This window comes from Adiantum capillus-veneris, chromosome 4, assembly GCF_014529385.1.
Source record: "Adiantum capillus-veneris isolate H3 chromosome 4, ASM1452938v2, whole genome shotgun sequence".
NCBI classification, from domain to species: Eukaryota; Viridiplantae; Streptophyta; class Polypodiopsida; order Polypodiales; family Pteridaceae; genus Adiantum; species Adiantum capillus-veneris.
In genome coordinates, this window is record NC_140934.1 from 35,341,243 (window position 1) to 35,354,522 (window position 13,280).

Consider the following 13,280-nt stretch of genomic DNA (forward strand, 5'->3'; position numbering starts at 1 on the left):
ATTCCTCTAGATTTATACATAATCATAGAATCTGGTCCGATCCTAGATGATATAGTCATTCTTCAATCAACTGGAAGTTTTTTGTTTGTCGAATTGTTTGTTGTTTGGATATGTCTTCCTTGTTATCAAACCTACCTCCAAAGGAAAGAATGCTAACAATTTCCTGAGACCAGACCATTTGGGTATCATTTCAATATTGAAAAGATAAGCATCATGTATGTCATCATCTACTCCTTCAGGAGCCTCCCCGTTTTGCAGCCTTGAAAGATGATCCGCTTGTAGATGAGTTTTACCCTTTTTGACCACCACTGTGAAATCAAACTCTAGCAATATAATAAACCAGCGTACAATTCTCCCAGTATTGCATGGTTTATTTACCAGATACAAAAGAGCTTGATGATATGTGAAGAACACAAATTTGTTTGCAAGAAAATAATGCCGAAATTTCTTTACAACATAAATCATTCCTAACCCCTCTCTTTTGGTGGTTGTGTGGTTCTTCTCTGCACTATTTAACTGTCGGCTTGCATAACAAACTAGAAAATCCATTGTTCCATCTCCAGGTTGAGCCAGAATACTCCCGATTGCATATGCAAATGCATCAATGTGAACATGCAATATCTTCTCCCAGTCTGGTGCTTTAAGTAAAGGTGCTGATACAAGGTTTTCCTTTAGCTTTTGGAATGAATTTTCACACTCCTCAGTCCAGTCGAAACAGACTAACAAATGATACAGAGGTTGTGCAATGACTGCATACATATATATGAATCTTCAATAATATCTGCAGTGTCCCATGAAGGATTGCACTTGTTTCGCATTAGTACGCCTGGGCAGGTCTACTATGACTTTGATTTTATCTAGGTCAGTGGTCATGCCATTTCTTGAGACAATATGTCCTAAGATGCCGCCTTGCCTAACCAGAAAAAATGCACTTTTCCGGGTTGAGACAGATTCGATATGTTCTGCATTTCTCAAATACCTTTTCTAAATGGTCAATATGTTCCTCTCGTAGAAGAGAGTGTACACAAAGATCATCCATATATATTTCTAAGAATATTCTCAAGTATTCTTTGAACATGCGTCATTAACCTTCGAAAGGTAGCTGGGGCATTGGTTAAGCCAAAATGCATAACTCTATATGCATATATTCCCCATTCTATGGCAAACTCTGTTTTGTGTTGATATTCTATTGCAATTGCTAGTTGGTTATACCCTGAAAACCCATCTAGAAAGGAATAAGCCCATTTCCTAGCCACCCGCTCAAGTACATATTCTCTGATCGGCAAGGGATAATTATCGCTTATGGTGGCTGCATTTACCTTGTTGAGGTTCACACACACTCGCAGCTTTTTGTTATTTTTGGAGACAACCACAATGGGTTACACCCAACCTGTATGTTCAATTTCATAGATGAATTCAACATCCATCAGCTTGTCAATCTCCTCTTTGATTTGTTTAGTAAATGTGTCATTATACGTATAAGGACGTTGTTTGCTTGGTTTGGCATCTGATTTCAAAGGAATTGTATGTTGGCATATCAATGGATCAACTCCCTTGAGGTCTTTGTAGGACCATGCAAACACATATTTATACTTCTTGAGAAGTTGTGCTAACTGTTCTTCTTTTTCAGGCTCTAAATCAATTGCAATATAGACCGGCTGATGCTTTTCACCTGGTTCCACAAGGTCTATCCGTTTTGCATTTTCCGGCCCATCGTAAGATTCCTGGTTTATTCTTTCCCTGATTGGTGGTGTCATTATGATTTTTTGTCTTCGATGGTGAATTTCGGATAGTGTGATGGTACATTCATGTTTCCTTTTTCTAACCCCTCCTTACCATCACTTTCTCCCTCAGTAGTCCATACCTCTCGTAAAGACTGTTTTAGTTCTTGGTATTTGCTTTTACGCTCCAATTTGGTCCACTCTAGGTCTTTTGTTTTTTCTTGTTTTGATTCTTGAGATTTTTTTAATTTTGTTTCTGTTTTGGCTTTCCGTACTTTTTTTATTTCCTCTTGCGTCCGTTCCCTTCGCACTCTCGAGAATCTGTCTAATATTTGGTCTTTTACACGATCCTTCGCTTTGACAAGCATTAGATAGTGAGTTTTATCTTTTATCATGGGCATCAGTTTCTCTCTCATTTTGTTTTCTACTTGTTTTTTCCTATAGCATTCCTGGCGTCTAGGGTGCCGATTGACAAAATCATAAAACTTCGTATTCGCTGTTTTCTCCCCCCGCTCGCTTGAGCTGTCGGAACACTCGTTATCTGCATCGTGATTTACCTCCAGATACTCAGAGGAGTTATAAAACTCTTCTTCTTCTGGTGGTTCTACAATCTCATCTCCTCCTAGTATAAGGCTTACCATGTAATAGGGTAGCACATCATAGCCATCCTTATCGCAAAATTTTGTCGTTGGGCATCTTTAGGAAAAAGTTCCAAAATATAATCCTTGTCCTCAATGCCTCTTTCTAAGACGCATTCCTCTCTTTTTAAGCTCCCACAATGTGAAGCTCTGCACATCCATAGCTCCTTTTTTTTCCCTAACCATGCTGGGAGGTCGGACCCTCCCAATGTAGCTGAATCAAACTCTTCCACCGGTGTCTGGTTCACATCTTTGTAACTATGGTCTTTCAGGTGTATTTTGGTCGTAGTGTCTCCATGTCTGAGGTATATGTGATCCTAACCCCAATCTTGGACCATCTTTAATTGTCTCATGAATGGTCTTCCCAAGATGATCTCGTAATTGTTCTTTTTGTCGAAATCGACTATTGCAAATGTATGCTCATACTCAATTCCGCACGAGGTGACAATTACTTTTTCTAAGATCCCTAGAGACTTTTTCATGAACCCATCTGCCAATTTCAATTTCATTCTGGTAGCTCTCAAAGCCGTTTTTTCCCATTTTATCTAGATTTCCTTGGTGGCTATAGTGACTCCTGCTCCACTGTCAAGAATAGCTTTGGAAACTACTCCTTGGAATTCTACTGGTAGCGTGGTGTTTCCATCTTCTCCCTTGCAATATTCTCCAACCTTGTTTAAAGGTATCGGTCTAGTGTTTAGTTGAGGCTTGTCCAATTCTCTGATCCCTTCTTGAAGCTTCGAGGTGGGGTCTTTTACTCCAAATGTTTATAAGCATTTGCCTACTGTGGTCCACATGTTTGGTCGTAACGTCCTCAGGAGTTGGGCTAATGTGATTGCACATGCCACATGGGTAGACAATAACTCAATCAACCTTTGTAAATCCATCACTCTGTTAGAAGAAAGTCTTTGAGATGGGATTGCTCTCACCTCAGACTTGGCTTCATACTCTCCTAGGTAAGAGGGTAGAGTTTTTAGCGAGTCTGGTTGGCTGTGCCCCGAACTAATTGATCCCTGGTCTCCCCCTTGTGAATGCATATCAAGGTTCAATTGTGATCTTGCCTCAAATTCTTCAATAGGAGGTAAGATCTCAGTTTTCTCTTTTCTCGTGCTATTCATGTGGTAACTCACCCTATTAGCTTCGTTGGCATCACGGATTTGCTTCCACAGGTCATCTAAACCATTACAATCCTTACCCATTTCTACCAATGTTTTAGGCTGGAACCCCTCACTTGTCTCATCTGTTGTATTTGGCACTATGATAGGTTCTCTCCTAGACTCAAAGGCATTCGTGAGTCTCTCCTTCATTTCTACTTGTCTCTCTAAATTTGGTTTGATAGGGCTTGGAGCTAGTACTTCATGCCAACTTGTAGGTTTACCAAGCGGGTTTTCTATTGAGGCGGTCCGGGGCGGGCAACAAGAGAGGCGACCTCTAAACACCCCTCAAGGCTCCCGTGCTGCTCAATTGGGGCTGGGGAAACTACAAGCACAACAAAATAGCAAACCCACAACCAAACCCAAACAAGATAGGGGCACCACCTAGTTATGGTATGCGAACTAAGACGCAAGAGAGATTTTGGTACAACCAAGAAGATGCACCACACAACACACACAAGCAACCTCACACCAAGACACACACAAAATGGACCAGAGAGAGATAGATCAAAGGGAAGAAAGAGAGAAAAGGATCTTGCGTAATACCTTATTTGTGAATTGCAAATGGAGATGGTTCGTTATGATGCTATCGTAGAACTTGTACAAAACTCACTCAATGCTTAGTGATTGCTAAACATTGCCAAAACACACACACACACACTGTCTTAGGGTGTGGGAGACCTCTCACCACAATACCCTCTTACAATGGACACAAAATTGGCAATGAAAAACACACTAAAACACTTCCTAAAATCAAGATCAACCGATAAAAACTCAAAATACACAAGTCACCTTGAATTCACCAAACCGTATTGCACAAATGGAAGGACGAAGATTTGAACATTGAATCACGCCTTTGATGCACCAAACCTCAATTTATTGATGATGAAGGAGCATATACAATAGTGGTTTTGATATTTGTGGAACTCGCGCTCTCTCACTTGCAATGTGTAGCTTGAAAGATTCTCTCACACCAAGAGTGAATCTCACAAGTGGTTGCTACACCTAAGTCTCTCCTCACACATAGAGTGTTGGGGTGCTATGTGAGATGTTGGAGGTTGTTTTACAAGAAGGAGAGGGGCATATTTATAGGTTGGAGACCCCTCATTAAGATTATTGGAAATCCTAATTTACAAGCTAACAAATCAGGATTATGATTTTTTTGAATATCAAAACATTGCAGGCCTTCTTTGTCTGCTTGAGTCATGGGTCTGGGCTCAAAAGAGAGCATTATTGATGGTAGATAAGGTGAAAGTAAGTAAGGAGAGAGAGAGAGAGAGAGAGAGAGAGAGAGAGAGAGTTTCTATACACATGTCTTAAGGTGAGGTGTCTTTTATAGTTAGGTCAATGGCTATTTTGTGTTAGTATGTTAGTGATTAGTGTTAGTAATCACTAGAAAGTTAATGATATATTTACAATGGGTAGAATGGGGCGAATGGTTGAAGTAAGATGGTTGAATGAAGTGAGAAAATCCTTGTGATGGTGAAGCTTGAAGAAGTTTTGGACTTACTTGTGTAGGTTCTCTAAATGACTATCGATGATCTTCTTCGTCTTCCCTTCTTTACGCCACCGCCGCCAAGGTTGATATCGTGATGAAAATGGTAATTCCGTTGATGAGATCTCTTGATTTGTAGAGGTTAAGCATGGTACACATGCTAAATGTATGTATATATATAAGGAGTAAGATGGAATTGTACTTTGGAGATAATAGAGAGAGGCATAGAGATGGTGTATGTACATGTGGAGCTTATATGAGAGCTATGGGAGTAAGAGGGGAGGTTAATGGTGAAGAAGGTGAGGGAAACCATTGAAGGTGCAGGTTTGAGTGAGGGATTGAGAGGAATGTGTGTGTGTGTGTGTGTAGAAGTGTGGAAAGAGGTGAGAGAAGACTATGGGCTACTTGTGAGAAAAGTGGGCAGACTCGGGTCCACTCAAAAAATCATAGCTCACTGGTGGTTGCTCCAAAAATCACCAAAATTTTTGAGGTGATTATTCAGATCTTGGTCCACATTTTCTCTTTTGACCACCGCTCCAAATTCGGAGTGGAGATGGGTGCCAAAGTTCTCACCAAAAAGCCTGTTTTTATGCCTGCAAAGTCTTTTAGTGGCCCCCTCCTTTGTTGAATTTGTAGAATGCATCCAAGATGGAGCCTCTCCTTTGTCATATCATAATACAAAGCATCCAAGTTGCCCTTGACCCATGCATGGAGGAGGATTATTGGTGGATAAAGAAATATATACATGGTGGGACTAGTGTATGAACTATTCATGGACTTTAGCTCAATGAGCACATGGTGTTAGAATAATGAGTAAAAATAATAATAAAAATATGGAGGAATTATGGATATGGAAAGATATTGGAATCATATGATATGGTCCCTCTTTGTATTATTTTGGGTGAAAGAGGAAAATGTATGCAAGTAAATAATATAATAAACGTGACCAATGAGTAGAAATCAATTTTTTTGTTTTCACGAGGGTGAGGGTGAAAATGTGGGGGTGATTTGTATAAAAGAAAAATATGAGGTTAGAGTATGTACACATTGTCAAAATATACTTATGGTGTAAGAGGATGAAAGAAGGCTTACACAGGTTTAATAAAACACACACCTAAGTATAAATATTTAAATAAAATACCAGAATAATTATAAAAATCCCTATATTTAGGCCATATATATAATGCAATATTTACACACAAATGGGCCATAATATATTTTAATTTAATTTATTTTATTTATTTTTTGACTCAACTAGCCCAGTGACTAGCTAACTGAGGATTTTAAGAAGATATGGGAAAAGCCCCCTAACTCACACACGTCTATTTACAGTAAAATGGTAGGGATAGCCATAGCGTTTGGGTGAATTTTGTAGGGTGAGGTAGCTCACTATGGCAATTATGGAGAGCCAAAAAACGGCTATCACTATCAAGGATTGGGCTGGTTCAATCATCTTTTGACACATTTCCAACCTCTGTTTTTCTATTTCAGCATATGGATAAGTCATCCATCTTTGCTCTTGGGTTTGGTTGTTTTTGAGTCTGGCTTCGTAAGCTTTTAAAAGTGCGTCTAACTGCTCATTTACCTTTTTTGCCAACACTGATCCTCCTGATCCTGCACTTTTGGATTCTTCTATTTCCTTGGGTGCTATGGTTGCCGCAGTGTGTGAGCTTAGACTAGCTAGATCCTCTAACCGCTCTAATCTATCCTTTGTGTCTTTTAACTCCTCGGATAGAGCCATTTGCTCTCGTTCTCTCCTGGCTTTCATACGCTCCTTTCTAGCTTTCCAAGTGCTTCTCTAATTTTTCCTTTCTGAACTTGGGGCATTGGTTTTTGGATCTTAAATTATGGGTTCATTCGTCATTCTTTGAGCTTGGGCTCGTGTAACTGCCTGAATAGGTATTATTGTCTCGTTTTTTGACCCTCCACTGGAAGGCATTGCTTCCAGCATCTTCAAGGTAGTTTTTTCTCCTTTGCTCAGGTTCTTAGGGAAATCAGGAATCAAATGAGTAATTCCACACTCGGTGCAATATACATTGACTCTAATGAATTCATCATGAGGACAGTCTCTTAGTCAATGGTCTCCACCACACTTGTAGCAGAGTCCCTTAGGTTGTTGAGGTGCTCCTTGAGATCCTCTTTGTTGGTATGCATGTCTCTGTCCGCCCATGCCTCCATTGGATATGAACAAAAATGTTCGTTCATCCAAGCTATATCTTCCTTCTCCTACTGCTTGTGCAGCTGTTGGTGGTCCTGCGCTTCCTATCATGCTCCATGGTTCTCGCGTTGAGGGTTCTTCCAGTGGATAATGGACAGGATTTGCAGCATATCCATTGGGATCTTAGTAATATGCATTCATAGGCACCAAAGCCTTCTCTTCTGGTTCGGTTACTGTTGGTGTGTATCTTATGCCGATTGGTTGTAATCCTGGTAGGGGTGGTTGCTGCCCCAATACTTGTTGTGGTCTCTCTACACCTACAGGTCCTGGTAGGTTGCTTGCCTGATACCGAGGCATTGGCTAAAGTTGAGGAGATGCTACCTGAGCCTCGGGAGCATAAGGTCGTTCTCTCAAATACCCTTGTTATAATAACATTCCTCTGTCCCATGGTTTGTCCATTTTTGTTCAATAGCACACCATTTTGGCTGTTTAGCCTGAGGTTTGGTAGACAGGTTAATTTTTTTTTAGCACTTTCTCCACAAGCTGCTCCTGGCTTACAGCTACTTCTCCATTAGGTGTTGTCTTAGTGGACTTACTTCCACTTTGTTGTGAGGATGAATCATCGTGAAGATCCTTGAATTCACCCTCTTTGTAGACCGCACAATTGTCTACAAGGTAAAGATCCTCCTTAGTTAACTCATTTAACGTCGTGCTCCTCTTCATATGTAAGTCCTTTCTAGAGATCTGTATTCCTTAGTCCTTGAATAAATATAGGCATAAGTCCGGACTGAGTTAGCAATTCTTCCACAGGGCAGAATTTAACATATCTTTTTAGCCGTAGGGCTGCCTTTCACACAGATTCCCCATATTTCTGTTTGAATTTATGGATTTGTGAGACTGTATTATGAGCTAACCCCCTTTGTGATAATTCCTCGATAAACTCATCAAACGCCTCCTCCATAGACTCAAAGTCTCTATGCTCCATAAAGTCAAACCAAGTAGCTGCATCCTTCTCTAGAGTTATTCCAAACCCTACAAATTGGGTAGGAAAGTCTAACACCTCTTCTGCTCTAATTACACACACAAAGGCTGCTACATGATCTCGAGGATATCTATTTCCCGTGTATTTCTTGTTTACCCATTTTTTCACTTGAGAAGGTCTAGTTCTACGATGGTCTACAAATCTCATCATTGGATCTCCTTGTCCCAATCTATATACCTCCTCTGGCCTTCGGTAGTGGGCAGGTTCCTCTCCTAGTGGTTCTCCTAAGCCGTAATTTCTGACAGTTTTTGCAAGAGATGGTTCATCTCTGCGAACTCGTTCTATGGGAGGTCTTCCAGTCTCTATTGAACCTTGATTTTTGGCTTACTCTCACCCTGATACCGTGAATAGAGTGGTGGTTCTTGTAAATCCCTTAGCCCTTGTGCGATTGGATAACCATCTCAGTTTCGGTCTTGTTCTAATGTTGCACTCTGTCGAAGCCATGCCTGCAATGATGGTTGAGTTGTTGGTTGGTTTTGGTAGTTGAACATCTGTTGTCGGGTACAATGTGAGGTAGCGTCATACTCTTATAAAAATGGATTTGTCGGCTTGCCAGGGGTGTAGGTGGCTCTTCGCATTTCTTTGGGGGCATATGTTGATGCTTCTGGAACTGTTTCCTTTTCTATCTCCTCTGGCAGAATATGTTGGTATTCTTGCCCGTACCTATCAACAAAAACAATATCCTTCCCCATAGCAATTTCATAAGATAATAAGTAAAGAACCTTGTCTTTGCTTAATTAATTTGGATAGGGTTCTTTGCAACGAAAATAGGAGATTATTCCCTCGCTCTCATGCTTGTAAATTCCCACATTCTCATTATAAGTTGAGACCCTGGTTGTTTTCTTATTATACATAAAAAGAGCTCCGGGTCGATCAATGTTTGGTGGCGGTTCTTGAGTTTCTGAAACCATTTTTCCTTTTGCCACGTTATCTCCATATCTATTGTAATCCTCAGGGTTACTAACTATTAGATAGTGGTTCCCCTTTTCATCTCGGAATCTATCTCCATCATCATAGACTCAAATTATCTCCAGTCTTTGAGCCGGCCTTTCTTCAATACAAATACACTTGCGTCCTCGATAGTCAGAGTAAACTATGACTCCCCTCGAGTTTGTTCCTTCTAACAAGATTACAGTGAACTTGGAATCATTCAAAGGATTTAGGGAGGTGCTTCCTCCTAGCATTGGTCCTTCATTGGAGAAACCTCCTGGCTGTTGACTACCCATCATGAATAAGGGTTTTTTTTATGAAGTGTCAGTATCACCACCCTCCTTAATGATCAGTGCTAGTGGATCTAGCCTTGTCTGGGTTACACTCTCTTCGGTGGACACTAAGCTACCCTGATCACCTGCCACCTTTTGATCTCTAAGAATGTGTCTTCCTGATCTTAAATTCATCAAACTTAGCTATGAAATTTAACACAAATCCAACCACTCACTTGGAAAAGGATCAGTTTCTGCTCAACTTCTTGCTTTGCTACTGAATATACCTATACACAAGCGTTTAACTTCGGCAATCGAATCAAAGCATTTAACCGCTAGAGGTGGTCTTAGTAATGATTGGTATAACTGGAGGGTTAACCCCAACCACTACTGTATTTTATACACTTCTGATGTTCTGGATTAGGTTTGCTAATCTGGAACTGTACTTCCATCAAATGTTGGTCAATTTACATGAAAAGTCTTAGTTCAGTCTTTGCTCCGTCAATAGGTCAAACAAGGTCCAAATTCACTTCTGAAAGAAGTTCTGGAATTCTTAAGTTAATTGGAACATCATTGTATGTCCTTAGTCAATTTTTCACTTCCCTAAGCCCCAGTAGACATCCTACGCGTAGGATGTCTCCTGCTCTGTTTTGCCTCGTTTTCGCACTATAGACTCCCCTTGATGTGTTGAGTCCACAACTATTTTTACTTTTTGATTTGGACACCTATAAGCTGGTCAATTGATCAAAAATCTGTTCCAGCAGCGTGATGTTGGTGTGACCAGTCAAATCAACTCCAATTTGGACCAAAATTGACTAGGAGGCTTGCCTCAGGCTTCCGGGGAGGTCACCTAATAAAAATGTAACCTATCACATGAGTTCAACAAAAGGGTATTTAAAGTTCTTGAAACTTACAAAAATATATATACAAAAGGGAATTACTTTTTTAAATTTGAAAAAAACTTACAGATTTTAAAAGAAAAGGGTAGTTTATATTCCTTTAAAAAATCACATATAAGGGGTTTTACAAACATGACTTGAACGCACGTCATATGGTAGTTATACATATAGTGAACCCCCCGAGCTTAGGCTGTACAATACCCTGCTATGCCTACAATCAGCTTCTGGCTCCAATTTCATGCATTAGACATTCTACGCGTAGCATGTCTAACTGCTTAAAATGATTTCAAATGCAGAGCACAGACTCTCCTTAAGGTGCTGATCACTTTGGTATGCTCAAATCAAGGATTGGAGTGCTAAATCACACAGATGACATCCTACGCATAGGATGTCTTTTTGGCCAGTTTGATCCCATACTTGAGTCACAGCTTCCCCTTGATGTCAGCAACCCAATGCTATGCTTAGATTTTGGTTTGGATTTCAAAAGACCCCAATTTTAGCTGTTCTAGCCCTTTTCAGTCAAAGATGCTAAAGTCTGCTTAGAACCCAATTTTCTCACCCAATTGAGATGAAAACTTCCTCAGACACTCGATTTATCATGGAGATCATGCTCATGCAGCCATCCTATGGTTTTGGTCTTAAAATAATACCTTGGCACAATTTGGATAGGATGTTTGGCAATTTCTGTCTAACTGGCCTTATCCTGTCAAGATATGGTCAAATTTCCACTTTCCAGTTGAAAATAGGGTAAACCCTACCTTCTGAACACACTGGTCTACTCAAAATTTCAAAATTGCTACTAGATCACCCTGTAGACATCCTACGCGTAGGATGTCTCCTGGCTTAAAATATAATTTTTTCCTGAGAAATTCTCCTAATGCTCTCCAGCTCTCTTAGAAACACTCACAGCAACTTTTGAACTTCACTTCAACTTTCAAACACTCTTTTGCGTCTTTTACAACCTTGTGATGAACCTATCAGCAAGTGTAACATGCATGAAGTGCTCTAGATCATAAATCATGATGTCCTACTTACTCTACTCCTACTCATCATGTGAAATGGTGATAATGGTGTTTTGGTTGCTTCCTTGCCTCTTCGGACTCTCAAGCTCTCCTTTCACCGCTTCTACCACTCGAACTCCTACTCTTTACACCACAACTAATTCCTAAAACTATCTAAGTCTACCTAAGTCGAAGGATCTAGGCGAGACACACGCTCCCTAGACTCCCTCTAATACCTAGAGAGTCCTCCACCCTCTGATCCTATCTAAATGTAAAACGAGACTCTGGCAAGCCAGAGAATCCCTATCCTCAAGGACTAGTCTCGGTCACCTACCTAGGGTTTTCGTCCCCGGCAGCGGCGCCAATGTTGGCCGATACATCGCAACGGACGTCAGCACAGCGAGAACTCACCTAACAAGATTTGTCAGCTAAGGACACAGCTCGATCCGCAGGCACATGGAATCAAGCATATGGTGTCAACCTACACTCAACCGACTCTCGACTAATTCCTACAGAGGTCTCTACCCAATGTCTAAGCTACAGCCTTCAGGAGTGCATAAGAAGAGGTTTCCTAAATTAACACTTCCAAGATCCAAATACCCATAAAACGGTCTCGAAACACCATAGAACTTGAAGGAGACCCTACTAACACCAATAGGTCTCTCTCCCTAACGTCCATGAACCAAAATCCCAACCCTAAACACCTGGTGCAAAATCACGTACAATTTCTGGTCGAAATTGTAGGTCGTCATTTTGAAAACTAAAGTGCCTAATGTGTATCTCTACTCAATGCAAACGCATGGATATGCTGAAATGCAAAAAACGGATAAGGTATGCTCACCGAATCACCAGATGAAGCTCGTAAGTCGAGCTCGCAAAACCAGACCGTACATCCACAATGTAGGTATCGGCGCGTAGCTCTCGTCCGGGGCAACACGCTGCAGTTCTCCGCAATCGATTCCGACCACCGGTGCGCGCATAGCATCAAGATGAAACTCTCACTCTCTCTCATACACAGTACGCTCACTCACAGACATGACTTTTTTAAAATGATAAAGGTTTTCTATTAAGGTCAAAAAGTGGTATAAATACCTTAAAATCTCAAACCCTAATGTTCCAATTTAACCATCTACTCAATCTAAATGTCAAAAATGGGATACAATCCGGAAACTTCTGTAAGCCCCAATATTTACAAAGGTGAAATGTCGGTTTTTTTCCATAAATGAATAATTACAAAAAATAATCTTCCGCCGAGCTCCATAGGGTGTGTCCCGCTGCTAACACTATCCTTAAGCTGGATTCCTTGCATCCATCTAGCATCTTCAAAAGGATAATTTTTGAACTTAATAAGATACCGTTGGATAATCTTACCATGTCATAGTACCTTGTCTTCATGCCGAAGGATAGCTTCGGGTTGTAGTACCTCTTCTTGATCTTCGATTTAGGGAGGGTCTTCAATAATTGGTTCATTTGGAGGCTCTCCTTTGTAGGACTTGAGTAGGCTCACATGAAAAGCATTGTGTATGAGCCAATGGTTAGGTAACTTGAGTTGATAAGCCACCTCATTGATTGGCTTCAAAATTTGAAAAGGACCTTAGTATCTTTTTGCTAGTTTAGCATAATACTTTTGATGGCCCGTAGGATTTTTGCCCATCGTTTGCCTCAATCAAGCCTTAGGAAACTTAAGTAAGACCCAATCATTTTCTTTGAACGTTAAGGCCCTTTTGTGCTTGTCAGTAACAGCTTTTTTCCTTAGTTGGGAGATGGATATAGTTTCCTTAATCTTTTGAAAAGATGTTTGTAGGTCACGGCTATACTCTTCGGTAGCGAAGATCTTCCCATGTACTTTAAGTAGCAAGGGACTTTTAGGTCTTCCCTCTATGATTTCAAAAGGTGATTTTCCCATAGAAGTATGGACTAGTATTATTATATGCATACTCTATAAGAGGTAAGTACTTTTCCCATTGTGAGCG